Source organism: Salvelinus fontinalis, unplaced genomic scaffold (genome assembly GCF_029448725.1).
Source record: "Salvelinus fontinalis isolate EN_2023a unplaced genomic scaffold, ASM2944872v1 scaffold_0151, whole genome shotgun sequence".
Lineage (NCBI taxonomy): Eukaryota > Metazoa > Chordata > Actinopteri > Salmoniformes > Salmonidae > Salvelinus > Salvelinus fontinalis.
The window spans coordinates 58,860-72,126 of record NW_026600360.1 but is presented as its reverse complement, the minus strand read 5'-3'; positions in this window follow the sequence as shown (position 1 = coordinate 72,126).

Sequence of the window (13,267 nt, the reverse complement as noted above, 5' to 3'; positions counted from 1 at the left end):
GGGAGGAGGTAATATGAGTTAGGTTGAGGTCAGACAGTGGGAACAGGGAGGAGGTAATATGAGTTAGGTTGAGGTCAGACAGTGGGAACAGGGAGGTAATATGAGTTAGGTTGAGGTCAGACAGTGGGAACAGGGAGGAGGTAATATGAGTTAGGTTGAGGTTAGACAGTGGGAACAGGGAGGAGGTAATATGAGTTAGGTTGAGGTCAGACAGTGGGAACAGGGAGGTAATATGAGTTAGGTTGAGGTCAGACAGTGGGAACAGGGAGGAGGTAATATGAGTTAGGTTGAGGTCAGACAGTGGGAACAGGGAGGAGGTAATATGAGTTAGGTTGGGGTCAGACAGTGGGAACAGGGAGGAGGTAATATGAGTTAGGTTGAGGTCAGACAGTGGGAACAGGGAGGAGGTAATATGAGTTAGGTTGAGGTCAGACAGTGGGAACAGGGAGGTAATATGAGTTAGGTTGGGGTCAGACAGTGGGAACAGGGAGGAGGTAATATGAGTTAGGTTGAGGTCAGACAGTGGGAACAGGGAGGAGGTAATATGAGTTAGGTTGGGGTCAGACAGTGGGAACAGGGAGGAGGTAATATGAGTTAGGTTGAGGTCAGACAGTGGGAACAGGGAGGAGGTAATATGAGTTAGGTTGAGGTCAGACAGTGGGAACAGGGAGGAGGTAATATGAGTTAGGTTGAGGTCAGACAGTGGGAACAGGGAGGAGGTAATATGAGTTAGGTTGAGGTCAGACAGTGGGAACAGGGAGGAGGTAATATGAGTTAGGTTGGGGTCAGACAGTGGGAACAGGGAGGTAATATGAGTTAGGTTGAGGTCAGACAGTGGGAACAGGGAGGAGGTAATATGAGTTAGGTTGGGGTCAGACAGTGGGAACAGGGAGGAGGTAATATGAGTTAGGTTGAGGTCAGACAGTGGGAACAGGGAGGAGGTGATATGAGTTAGGTTGAGGTCAGAGAGTGGGAACAGGGAGGAGGTAATATGAGTTAGGTTGAGGTCAGACAGTGGGAACAGGGAGGAGGTAATATGAGTTAGGTTGAGGTCAGACAGTGGGAACAGGGAGGAGGTAATATGAGTTAGGTTGGGGTCAGACAGTGGGAACAGGGAGGAGGTAATATGAGTTAGGTTGAGGTCAGACAGTGGGAACAGGGAGGAGGTAATATGAGTTAGGTTGGGGTCAGACAGTGGGAACAGGGAGGAGGTAATATGAGTTAGGTTGAGGTCAGACAGTGGGAACAGGGAGGAGGTAATATGAGTTAGGTTGGGGTCAGACAGTGGGAACAGGGAGGAGGTAATATGAGTTAGGTTGAGGTCAGACAGTGGGAACAGGGAGGTAATATGAGTTAGGTTGGGGTCAGACAGTGGGAACAGGGAGGAGGTAATATGAGTTAGGTTGAGGTCAGACAGTGGGAACAGGGAGGAGGTCATATGAGTTAGGTTGAGGTCAGACAGTGGGAACAGGGAGGAGGTAATATGAGTAAGGTTGGGGTCAGACAGTGGGAACAGGGAGGAGGTAATATGAGTTAGGTTGAGGTCAGACAGTGGGAACAGGGAGGTAATATGAGTTAGGTTGGGGTCAGACAGTGGGAACAGGGAGGAGGTAATATGAGTTAGGTTGGGGTCAGACAGTGGGAACAGGGAGGTAATATGAGTTAGGTTGAGGTCAGACAGTGGGAACAGGGAGGAGGTAATATGAGTTAGGTTGAGGTCAGACAGTGGGAACAGGGAGGAGGTAATATGAGTTAGGTTGAGGTCTGACAGTGGGAACAGGGAGGAGGTAATATGAGTTAGGTTGGGGTCAGACAGTGGGAACAGGGAGGAGGCAATATGAGTTAGGTTGGGGTCAGACAGTGGGAACAGGGAGGAGGTAATATGAGTTAGGTTGAGGTCAGACAGTGGGAACAGGGAGGAGGTAATATGAGTTAGGTTGAGGTCAGACAGTGGGAACAGGGAGGAGGTAATATGAGTTAGGTTGAGGTCAGACAGTGGGAACAGGGAGGAGGTAATATGAGTTAGGTTGAGGTCAGACAGTGGGAACAGGGAGGAGGTAATATGAGTTAGGTTGAGGTCAGACAGTGGGAACAGGGAGGAGGTAATATGAGTTAGGTTGGGGTCAGACAGTGGGAACAGGGAGGTAATATGAGTTAGGTTGAGGTCAGACAGTGGGAACAGGGAGGAGGTAATATGAGTTAGGTTGGGGTCAGACAGTGGGAACAGGGAGGAGGTAATATGAGTTAGGTTGAGGTCAGACAGTGGGAACAGGGAGGAGGTGATATGAGTTAGGTTGAGGTCAGAGAGTGGGAACAGGGAGGAGGTAATATGAGTTAGGTTGAGGTCAGACAGTGGGAACAGGGAGGAGGTAATATGAGTTAGGTTGAGGTCAGACAGTGGGAACAGGGAGGAGGTAATATGAGTTAGGTTGAGGTCAGACAGTGGGAACAGGGAGGAGGTAATATGAGTTAGGTTGAGGTCAGACAGTGGGAACAGGGAGGAGGTAATATGAGTTAGGTTGGGGTCAGACAGTGGGAACAGGGAGGAGGTAATATGAGTTAGGTTGGGGTCAGACAGTGGGAACAGGGAGGAGGTAATATGAGTTAGGTTGAGGTCAGACAGTGGGAACAGGGAGGAGGTAATATGAGTTAGGTTGGGGTCAGACAGTGGGAACAGGGAGGAGGTAATATGAGTTAGGTTGGGGTCAGACAGTGGGAACAGGGAGGAGGTAATATGAGTTAGGTTGAGGTCAGACAGTGGGAACAGGGAGGAGGTAATATGAGTTAGGTTGGGGTCAGACAGTGGGAACAGGGAGGAGGTAATATGAGTTAGGTTGAGGTCAGACAGTGGGAACAGGGAGGAGGTAATATGAGTTAGGTTGGGGTCAGACAGTGGGAACAGGGAGGAGGTAATATGAGTTAGGTTGAGGTCAGACAGTGGGAACAGGGAGGAGGTAATATGAGTTAGGTTGGGGTCAGACAGTGGGAACAGGGAGGAGGTAATATGAGTTAGGTTGAGGTCAGACAGTGGGAACAGGGAGGTAATATGAGTTAGGTTGGGGTCAGACAGTGGGAACAGGGAGGAGGTAATATGAGTTAGGTTGAGGTCAGACAGTGGGAACAGGGAGGAGGTAATATGAGTTAGGTTGAGGTCAGACAGTGGGAACAGGGAGGAGGTAATATGAGTTAGGTTGGGGTCAGACAGTGGGAACAGGGAGGAGGTAATATGAGTTAGGTTGAGGTCAGACAGTGGGAACAGGGAGGTAATATGAGTTAGGTTGGGGTCAGACAGTGGGAACAGGGAGGAGGTAATATGAGTTAGGTTGGGGTCAGACAGTGGGAACAGGGAGGTAATATGAGTTAGGTTGAGGTCAGACAGTGGGAACAGGGAGGAGGTAATATGAGTTAGGTTGAGGTCAGACAGTGGGAACAGGGAGGAGGTAATATGAGTTAGGTTGAGGTCTGACAGTGGGAACAGGGAGGAGGTAATATGAGTTAGGTTGGGGTCAGACAGTGGGAACAGGGAGGAGGCAATATGAGTTAGGTTGAGGTCTGACAGTGGGAACAGGGAGGAGGTAATATGAGTTAGGTTGGGGTCAGACAGTGGGAACAGGGAGGAGGCAATATGAGTTAGGTTGGGGTCAGACAGTGGGAACAGGGAGGTAATATGAGTTAGGTTGAGGTCAGACAGTGGGAACAGGGAGGTAATATGAGTTAGGTTGGGGTCAGACAGTGGGAACAGGGAGGTAATATGAGTTAGGTTGAGGTCAGACAGTGGGAACAGGGAGGTAATATGAGTTAGGTTGAGGTCAGACAGTGGGAACAGGGAGGAGGTAATATGAGTTAGGTTGAGGTCAGACAGTGGGAACAGGGAGGAGGTAATATGAGTTAGGTTGAGGTCAGACAGTGGGAACAGGGAGGAGGTAATATGAGTTAGGTTGAGGTCAGACAGTGGGAACAGGGAGGTAATATGAGTTAGGTTGAGGTCAGACAGTGGGAACAGGGAGGAAGTAATATGAGTTAGGTTGGGGTCAGACAGTGGGAACAGGGAGGAGGTAATATGAGTTAGGTTGGGGTCAGACAGTGGGAACAGGGAGGAGGTCATATGAGTTAGGTTGAGGTCAGACAGTGGGAACAGGGAGGAGGTAATATGAGTTAGGTTGGGGTCAGACAGTGGGAACAGGGAGGTAATATGAGTTAGGTTGAGGTCAGACAGTGGGAACAGGGAGGAGGTAATATGAGTTAGGTTGGGGTCAGACAGTGGGAACAGGGAGGAGGTAATATGAGTTAGGTTGAGGTCAGACAGTAGGAACAGGGAGGAGGTAATATGAGTTAGGTTGAGGTCAGACAGTGGGAACAGGGAGGAGGTAATATGAGTTAGGTTGAGGTCAGACAGTGGGAACAGGGAGGAGGTAATATGAGTTAGGTTGGGGTCAGACAGTGGGAACAGGGAGGAGGTAATATGAGTTAGGTTGGGGTCAGACAGTGGGAACAGGGAGGTAATATGAGTTAGGTTGAGGTCAGACAGTGGGAACAGGGAGGTAATATGAGTTAGGTTGGGGTCAGACAGTGGGAACAGGGAGGAGGTAATATGAGTTAGGTTGGGGTCAGACAGTGGGAACAGGGAGGAGGTAATATGAGTTAGGTTGGGGTCAGACAGTGGGAACAGGGAGGAGGTAATATGAGTTAGGTTGGGGTCAGACAGTGGGAACAGGGAGGAGGTAATATGAGTTAGGTTGAGGTCAGACAGTGGGAACAGGGAGGAGGTAATATGAGTTAGGTTGGGGTCAGACAGTGGGAACAGGGAGGAGGTAATATGAGTTAGGTTGAGGTCAGACAGTGGGAACAGGGAGGAGGTAATATGAGTTAGGTTGAGGTCAGACAGTGGGAACAGGGAGGAGGTAATATGAGTTAGGTTGAGGTCAGACAGTGGGAACAGGGAGGAGGTAATATGAGTTAGGTTGAGGTCAGACAGTGGGAACAGGGAGGAGGTAATATGAGTTAGGTTGAGGTCAGACAGTGGGAACAGGGAGGAGGTAATATGAGTTAGGTTGAGGTCAGACAGTGGGAACAGGGAGGAGGTAATATGAGTTAGGTTGGGGTCAGACAGTGGGAACAGGGAGGAGGTAATATGAGTTAGGTTGAGGTCAGACAGTAGGAACAGGGAGGAGGTATTATGAGTTAGGTTGAGGTCAGACAGTGGGAACAGGGAGGAGGTAATATGAGTTAGGTTGAGGTCAGACAGTGGGAACAGGGAGGAGGTAATATGAGTTAGGTTGGGGTCAGACAGTGGGAACAGGGAGGAGGTAATATGAGTTAGGTTGGGGTCAGACAGTGGGAACAGGGAGGTAATATGAGTTAGGTTGAGGTCAGACAGTGGGAACAGGGAGGTAATATGAGTTAGGTTGGGGTCAGACAGTGGGAACAGGGAGGAGGTAATATGAGTTAGGTTGGGGTCAGACAGTGGGAACAGGGAGGAGGTAATATGAGTTAGGTTGGGGTCAGACAGTGGGAACAGGGAGGAGGTAATATGAGTTAGGTTGGGGTCAGACAGTGGGAACAGGGAGGAGGTAATATGAGTTAGGTTGAGGTCAGACAGTGGGAACAGGGAGGAGGTAATATGAGTTAGGTTGGGGTCAGACAGTGGGAACAGGGAGGAGGTAATATGAGTTAGGTTGAGGTCAGACAGTGGGAACAGGGAGGAGGTAATATGAGTTAGGTTGAGGTCAGACAGTGGGAACAGGGAGGAGGTAATATGAGTTAGGTTGAGGTCAGACAGTGGGAACAGGGAGGAGGTAATATGAGTTAGGTTGAGGTCAGACAGTGGGAACAGGGAGGAGGTAATATGAGTTAGGTTGAGGTCAGACAGTGGGAACAGGGAGGAGGTAATATGAGTTAGGTTGGGGTCAGACAGTGGGAACAGGGAGGTAATATGAGTTAGGTTGAGGTCTGACAGTGGGAACAGGGAGGTAATATGAGTTAGGTTGAGGTCAGACAGTGGGAACAGGGAGGTAATATGAGTTAGGTTGGGGTCAGACAGTGGGAACAGGGAGGAGGTAATATGAGTTAGGTTGAGGTCAGACAGTGGGAACAGGGAGGAGGTAATATGAGTTAGGTTGAGGTCAGACAGTGGGAACAGGGAGGAGGTAATATGAGTTAGGTTGAGGTCAGACAGTGGGAACAGGGAGGAGGTAATATGAGTTAGGTTGAGGTTAGACAGTGGGAACAGGGAGGAGGTAATATGAGTTAGGTTGAGGTCAGACAGTGGGAAAAGGGAGGTAATATGAGTTAGGTTGAGGTCAGACAGTGGGAACAGGGAGGAGGTAATATGAGTTAGGTTGGGGTCAGACAGTGGGAACAGGGAGGAGGTAATATGAGTTAGGTTGGGGTCAGACAGTGGGAACAGGGAGGTAATATGAGTTAGGTTGAGGTCAGACAGTGGGAACAGGGAGGGAATATGAGTTAGGTTGGGGTCAGACAGTGGGAACAGGGAGGTAATATGAGTTAGGTTGAGGTCAGACAGTGGGAACAGGGAGGTAATATGAGTTAGGTTGAGGTCAGACAGTGGGAACAGGGAGGAGGTAATATGAGTTAGGTTGAGGTCAGACAGTGGGAACAGGGAGGAGGTAATATGAGTTAGGTTGAGGTCAGACAGTGGGAACAGGGAGGAGGTAATATGAGTTAGGTTGAGGTCAGACAGTGGGAACAGGGAGGTAATATGAGTTAGGTTGAGGTCAGACAGTGGGAACAGGGAGGAGGTAATATGAGTTAGGTTGGGGTCAGACAGTGGGAACAGGGAGGAGGTAATATGAGTTAGGTTGGGGTCAGACAGTGGGAACAGGGAGGAGGTAATATGAGTTAGGTTGAGGTCAGACAGTGGGAACAGGGAGGAGGTAATATGAGTTAGGTTGGGGTCAGACAGTGGGAACAGGGAGGTAATATGAGTTAGGTTGAGGTCAGACAGTGGGAACAGGGAGGAGGTAATATGAGTTAGGTTGGGGTCAGACAGTGGGAACAGGGAGGAGGTAATATGAGTTAGGTTGAGGTCAGACAGTGGGAACAGGGAGGAGGTAATATGAGTTAGGTTGAGGTCAGACAGTGGGAACAGGGAGGAGGTAATATGAGTTAGGTTGAGGTCAGACAGTGGGAACAGGGAGGAGGTAATATGAGTTAGGTTGGGGTCAGACAGTGGGAACAGGGAGGAGGTAATATGAGTTAGGTTGGGGTCAGACAGTGGGAACAGGGAGGTAATATGAGTTAGGTTGAGGTCAGACAGTGGGAACAGGGAGGTAATATGAGTTAGGTTGGGGTCAGACAGTGGGAACAGGGAGGAGGTAATATGAGTTAGGTTGGGGTCAGACAGTGGGAACAGGGAGGAGGTAATATGAGTTAGGTTGGGGTCAGACAGTGGGAACAGGGAGGAGGTAATATGAGTTAGGTTGGGGTCAGACAGTGGGAACAGGGAGGAGGTAATATGAGTTAGGTTGAGGTCAGACAGTGGGAACAGGGAGGAGGTAATATGAGTTAGGTTGGGGTCAGACAGTGGGAACAGGGAGGAGGTAATATGAGTTAGGTTGAGGTCAGACAGTGGGAACAGGGAGGAGGTAATATGAGTTAGGTTGAGGTCAGACAGTGGGAACAGGGAGGAGGTAATATGAGTTAGGTTGAGGTCAGACAGTGGGAACAGGGAGGAGGTAATATGAGTTAGGTTGAGGTCAGACAGTGGGAACAGGGAGGAGGTAATATGAGTTAGGTTGAGGTCAGACAGTGGGAACAGGGAGGAGGTAATATGAGTTAGGTTGAGGTCAGACAGTGGGAACAGGGAGGAGGTAATATGAGTTAGGTTGGGGTCAGACAGTGGGAACAGGGAGGAGGTAATATGAGTTAGGTTGGGGTCAGACAGTGGGAACAGGGAGGAGGTAATATGAGTTAGGTTGAGGTCAGACAGTGGGAACAGGGAGGAGGTAATATGAGTTAGGTTGAGGTCAGACAGTGGGAACAGGGAGGAGGTAATATGAGTTAGGTTGGGGTCAGACAGTGGGAACAGGGAGGAGGTAATATGAGTTAGGTTGAGGTCAGACAGTGGGAACAGGGAGGAGGTAATATGAGTTAGGTTGGGGTCAGACAGTGGGAACAGGGAGGAGGTAATATGAGTTAGGTTGAGGTCAGACAGTGGGAACAGGGAGGAGGTAATATGAGTTAGGTTGAGGTCAGACAGTGGGAACAGGGAGGAGGTAATATGAGTTAGGTTGGGGTCAGACAGTGGGAACAGGGAGGAGGTAATATGAGTTAGGTTGAGGTCAGACAGTGGGAACAGGGAGGAGGTAATATGAGTTAGGTTGAGGTCAGACAGTGGGAACAGGGAGGTAATATGAGTTAGGTTGAGGTCAGACAGTGGGAACAGGGAGGAGGTAATATGAGTTAGGTTGAGGTCAGACAGTGGGAACAGGGAGGAGGTAATATGAGTTAGGTTGAGGTCAGACAGTGGGAACAGGGAGGTAATATGAGTTAGGTTGAGGTCAGACAGTGGGAACAGGGAGGAGGTAATATGAGTTAGGTTGAGGTCAGACAGTGGGAACAGGGAGGAGGTAATATGAGTTAGGTTGGGGTCAGACAGTGGGAACAGGGAGGTAATATGAGTTAGGTTGAGGTCAGACAGTGGGAACAGGGAGGTAATATGAGTTAGGTTGGGGTCAGACAGTGGGAACAGGGAGGAGGTAATATGAGTTAGGTTGAGGTCAGACAGTGGGAACAGGGAGGAGGTAATATGAGTTAGGTTGAGGTCAGACAGTGGGAACAGGGAGGAGGTAATATGAGTTAGGTTGGGGTCAGACAGTGGGAACAGGGAGGAGGTAATATGAGTTAGGTTGGGGTCAGACAGTGGGAACAGGGAGGTAATATGAGTTAGGTTGAGGTCAGACAGTGGGAACAGGGAGGTAATATGAGTTAGGTTGGGGTCAGACAGTGGGAACAGGGAGGAGGTAATATGAGTTAGGTTGGGGTCAGACAGTGGGAACAGGGAGGAGGTAATATGAGTTAGGTTGAGGTCAGACAGTGGGAACAGGGAGGAGGTAATATGAGTTAGGTTGGGGTCAGACAGTGGGAACAGGGAGGAGGTAATATGAGTTAGGTTGAGGTCAGACAGTGGGAACAGGGAGGAGGTAATATGAGTTAGGTTGAGGTCAGACAGTGGGAACAGGGAGGAGGTAATATGAGTTAGGTTGAGGTCAGACAGTGGGAACAGGGAGGAGGTAATATGAGTTAGGTTGAGGTCAGACAGTGGGAACAGGGAGGAGGTAATATGAGTTAGGTTGAGGTCAGACAGTGGGAACAGGGAGGAGGTAATATGAGTTAGGTTGAGGTCAGACAGTGGGAACAGGGAGGAGGTAATATGAGTTAGGTTGGGGTCAGACAGTGGGAACAGGGAGGAGGTAATATGAGTTAGGTTGGGGTCAGACAGTGGGAACAGGGAGGAGGTAATATGAGTTAGGTTGAGGTCAGACAGTGGGAACAGGGAGGAGGTAATATGAGTTAGGTTGAGGTCAGACAGTGGGAACAGGGAGGAGGTAATATGAGTTAGGTTGGGGTCAGACAGTGGGAACAGGGAGGAGGTAATATGAGTTAGGTTGAGGTCAGACAGTGGGAACAGGGAGGAGGTAATATGAGTTAGGTTGGGGTCAGACAGTGGGAACAGGGAGGAGGTAATATGAGTTAGGTTGAGGTCAGACAGTGGGAACAGGGAGGAGGTAATATGAGTTAGGTTGAGGTCAGACAGTGGGAACAGGGAGGAGGTAATATGAGTTAGGTTGGGGTCAGACAGTGGGAACAGGGAGGAGGTAATATGAGTTAGGTTGAGGTCAGACAGTGGGAACAGGGAGGAGGTAATATGAGTTAGGTTGAGGTCAGACAGTGGGAACAGGGAGGTAATATGAGTTAGGTTGAGGTCAGACAGTGGGAACAGGGAGGAGGTAATATGAGTTAGGTTGAGGTCAGACAGTGGGAACAGGGAGGAGGTAATATGAGTTAGGTTGAGGTCAGACAGTGGGAACAGGGAGGAGGTAATATGAGTTAGGTTGAGGTCAGACAGTGGGAACAGGGAGGAGGTAATATGAGTTAGGTTGAGGTCAGACAGTGGGAACAGGGAGGAGGTAATATGAGTTAGGTTGGGGTCAGACAGTGGGAACAGGGAGGTAATATGAGTTAGGTTGAGGTCAGACAGTGGGAACAGGGAGGTAATATGAGTTAGGTTGGGGTCAGACAGTGGGAACAGGGAGGAGGTAATATGAGTTAGGTTGAGGTCAGACAGTGGGAACAGGGAGGAGGTAATATGAGTTAGGTTGAGGTCAGACAGTGGGAACAGGGAGGAGGTAATATGAGTTAGGTTGGGGTCAGACAGTGGGAACAGGGAGGAGGTAATATGAGTTAGGTTGGGGTCAGACAGTGGGAACAGGGAGGTAATATGAGTTAGGTTGAGGTCAGACAGTGGGAACAGGGAGGTAATATGAGTTAGGTTGGGGTCAGACAGTGGGAACAGGGAGGAGGTAATATGAGTTAGGTTGGGGTCAGACAGTGGGAACAGGGAGGAGGTAATATGAGTTAGGTTGAGGTCAGACAGTGGGAACAGGGAGGAGGTAATATGAGTTAGGTTGGGGTCAGACAGTGGGAACAGGGAGGAGGTAATATGAGTTAGGTTGAGGTCAGACAGTGGGAACAGGGAGGAGGTAATATGAGTTAGGTTGGGGTCAGACAGTGGGAACAGGGAGGAGGTAATATGAGTTAGGTTGAGGTCAGACAGTGGGAACAGGGAGGAGGTAATATGAGTTAGGTTGAGGTCAGACAGTGGGAACAGGGAGGAGGTAATATGAGTTAGGTTGAGGTCAGACAGTGGGAACAGGGAGGAGGTAATATGAGTTAGGTTGAGGTCAGACAGTGGGAACAGGGAGGAGGTAATATGAGTTAGGTTGAGGTCAGACAGTGGGAACAGGGAGGAGGTAATATGAGTTAGGTTGAGGTCAGACAGTGGGAACAGGGAGGAGGTAATATGAGTTAGGTTGGGGTCAGACAGTGGGAACAGGGAGGAGGTAATATGAGTTAGGTTGGGGTCAGACAGTGGGAACAGGGAGGAGGTAATATGAGTTAGGTTGAGGTCAGACAGTGGGAACAGGGAGGAGGTAATATGAGTTAGGTTGAGGTCAGACAGTGGGAACAGGGAGGAGGTAATATGAGTTAGGTTGGGGTCAGACAGTGGGAACAGGGAGGAGGTAATATGAGTTAGGTTGAGGTCAGACAGTGGGAACAGGGAGGAGGTAATATGAGTTAGGTTGGGGTCAGACAGTGGGAACAGGGAGGAGGTAATATGAGTTAGGTTGAGGTCAGACAGTGGGAACAGGGAGGAGGTAATATGAGTTAGGTTGAGGTCAGACAGTGGGAACAGGGAGGAGGTAATATGAGTTAGGTTGGGGTCAGACAGTGGGAACAGGGAGGAGGTAATATGAGTTAGGTTGAGGTCAGACAGTGGGAACAGGGAGGAGGTAATATGAGTTAGGTTGAGGTCAGACAGTGGGAACAGGGGGAGGTAATATGAGTTAGGTTGAGGTCAGACAGTGGGAACAGGGAGGAGGTAATATGAGTTAGGTTGAGGTCAGACAGTGGGAACAGGGAGGAGGTAATATGAGTTAGGTTGAGGTCAGACAGTGGGAACAGGGAGGTAATATGAGTTAGGTTGAGGTCAGACAGTGGGAACAGGGAGGAGGTAATATGAGTTAGGTTGAGGTCAGACAGTGGGAACAGGGAGGAGGTAATATGAGTTAGGTTGGGGTCAGACAGTGGGAACAGGGAGGTAATATGAGTTAGGTTGAGGTCAGACAGTGGGAACAGGGAGGAGGTAATATGAGTTAGGTTGGGGTCAGACAGTGGGAACAGGGAGGAGGTAATATGAGTTAGGTTGAGGTCAGACAGTGGGAACAGGGAGGAGGTAATATGAGTTAGGTTGAGGTCAGACAGTGGGAACAGGGAGGAGGTAATATGAGTTAGGTTGGGGTCAGACAGTGGGAACAGGGAGGAGGTAATATGAGTTAGGTTGAGGTCAGACAGTGGGAACAGGGAGGAGGTAATATGAGTTAGGTTGAGGTCAGACAGTGGGAACAGGGAGGAGGTAATATGAGTTAGGTTGAGGTCAGACAGTGGGAACAGGGAGGAGGTAATATGAGTTAGGTTGAGGTCAGACAGTGGGAACAGGGAGGAGGTAATATGAGTTAGGTTGGGGTCAGACAGTGGGAACAGGGAGGTAATATGAGTTAGGTTGAGGTCAGACAGTGGGAACAGGGAGGAGGTAATATGAGTTAGGTTGAGGTCAGACAGTGGGAACAGGGAGGAGGTAATATGAGTTAGGTTGAGGTCAGACAGTGGGAACAGGGAGGAGGTAATATGAGTTAGGTTGAGGTCAGACAGTGGGAACAGGGAGGAGGTAATATGAGTTAGGTTGAGGTCAGACAGTGGGAACAGGGAGGAGGTAATATGAGTTAGGTTGAGGTCAGACAGTGGGAACAGGGAGGAGGTAATATGAGTTAGGTTGAGGTCAGACAGTGGGAACAGGGAGGAGGTAATATGAGTTAGGTTGAGGTCAGACAGTGGGAACAGGGAGGAGGTAATATGAGTTAGGTTGAGGTCAGACAGTGGGAACAGGGGAGGTAATATGAGTTAGGTTGAGGTCAGACAGTGGGAACAGGGAGGAGGTAATATGAGTTAGGTTGAGGTCAGACAGTGGGAACAGGGAGGAGGTAATATGAGTTAGGTTGAGGTCAGACAGTGGGAACAGGGAGGAGGTAATATGAGTTAGGTTGAGGTCAGACAGTGGGAACAGGGAGGAGGTAATATGAGTTAGGTTGAGGTCAGACAGTGGGAACAGGGAGGAGGTAATATGAGTTAGGTTGAGGTCAGACAGTGGGAACAGGGAGGAGGTAATATGAGTTAGGTTGAGGTCAGACAGTGGGAACAGGGAGGAGGTAATATGAGTTAGGTTGAGGTCAGACAGTGGGAACAGGGAGGAGGTAATATGAGTTAGGTTGAGGTCAGACAGTGGGAACAGGGGAGGTAATATGAGTTAGGTTGAGGTCAGACAGTGGGAACAGGGAGGAGGTAATATGAGTTAGGTTGAGGTCAGACAGTGGGAACAGGGAGGAGGTAATATGAGTTAGGTTGAGGTCAGACAGTGGGAACAGGGAGGAGGTAATATGAGTTAGGTTGGGGTCAGACAGTGGGAACAGGG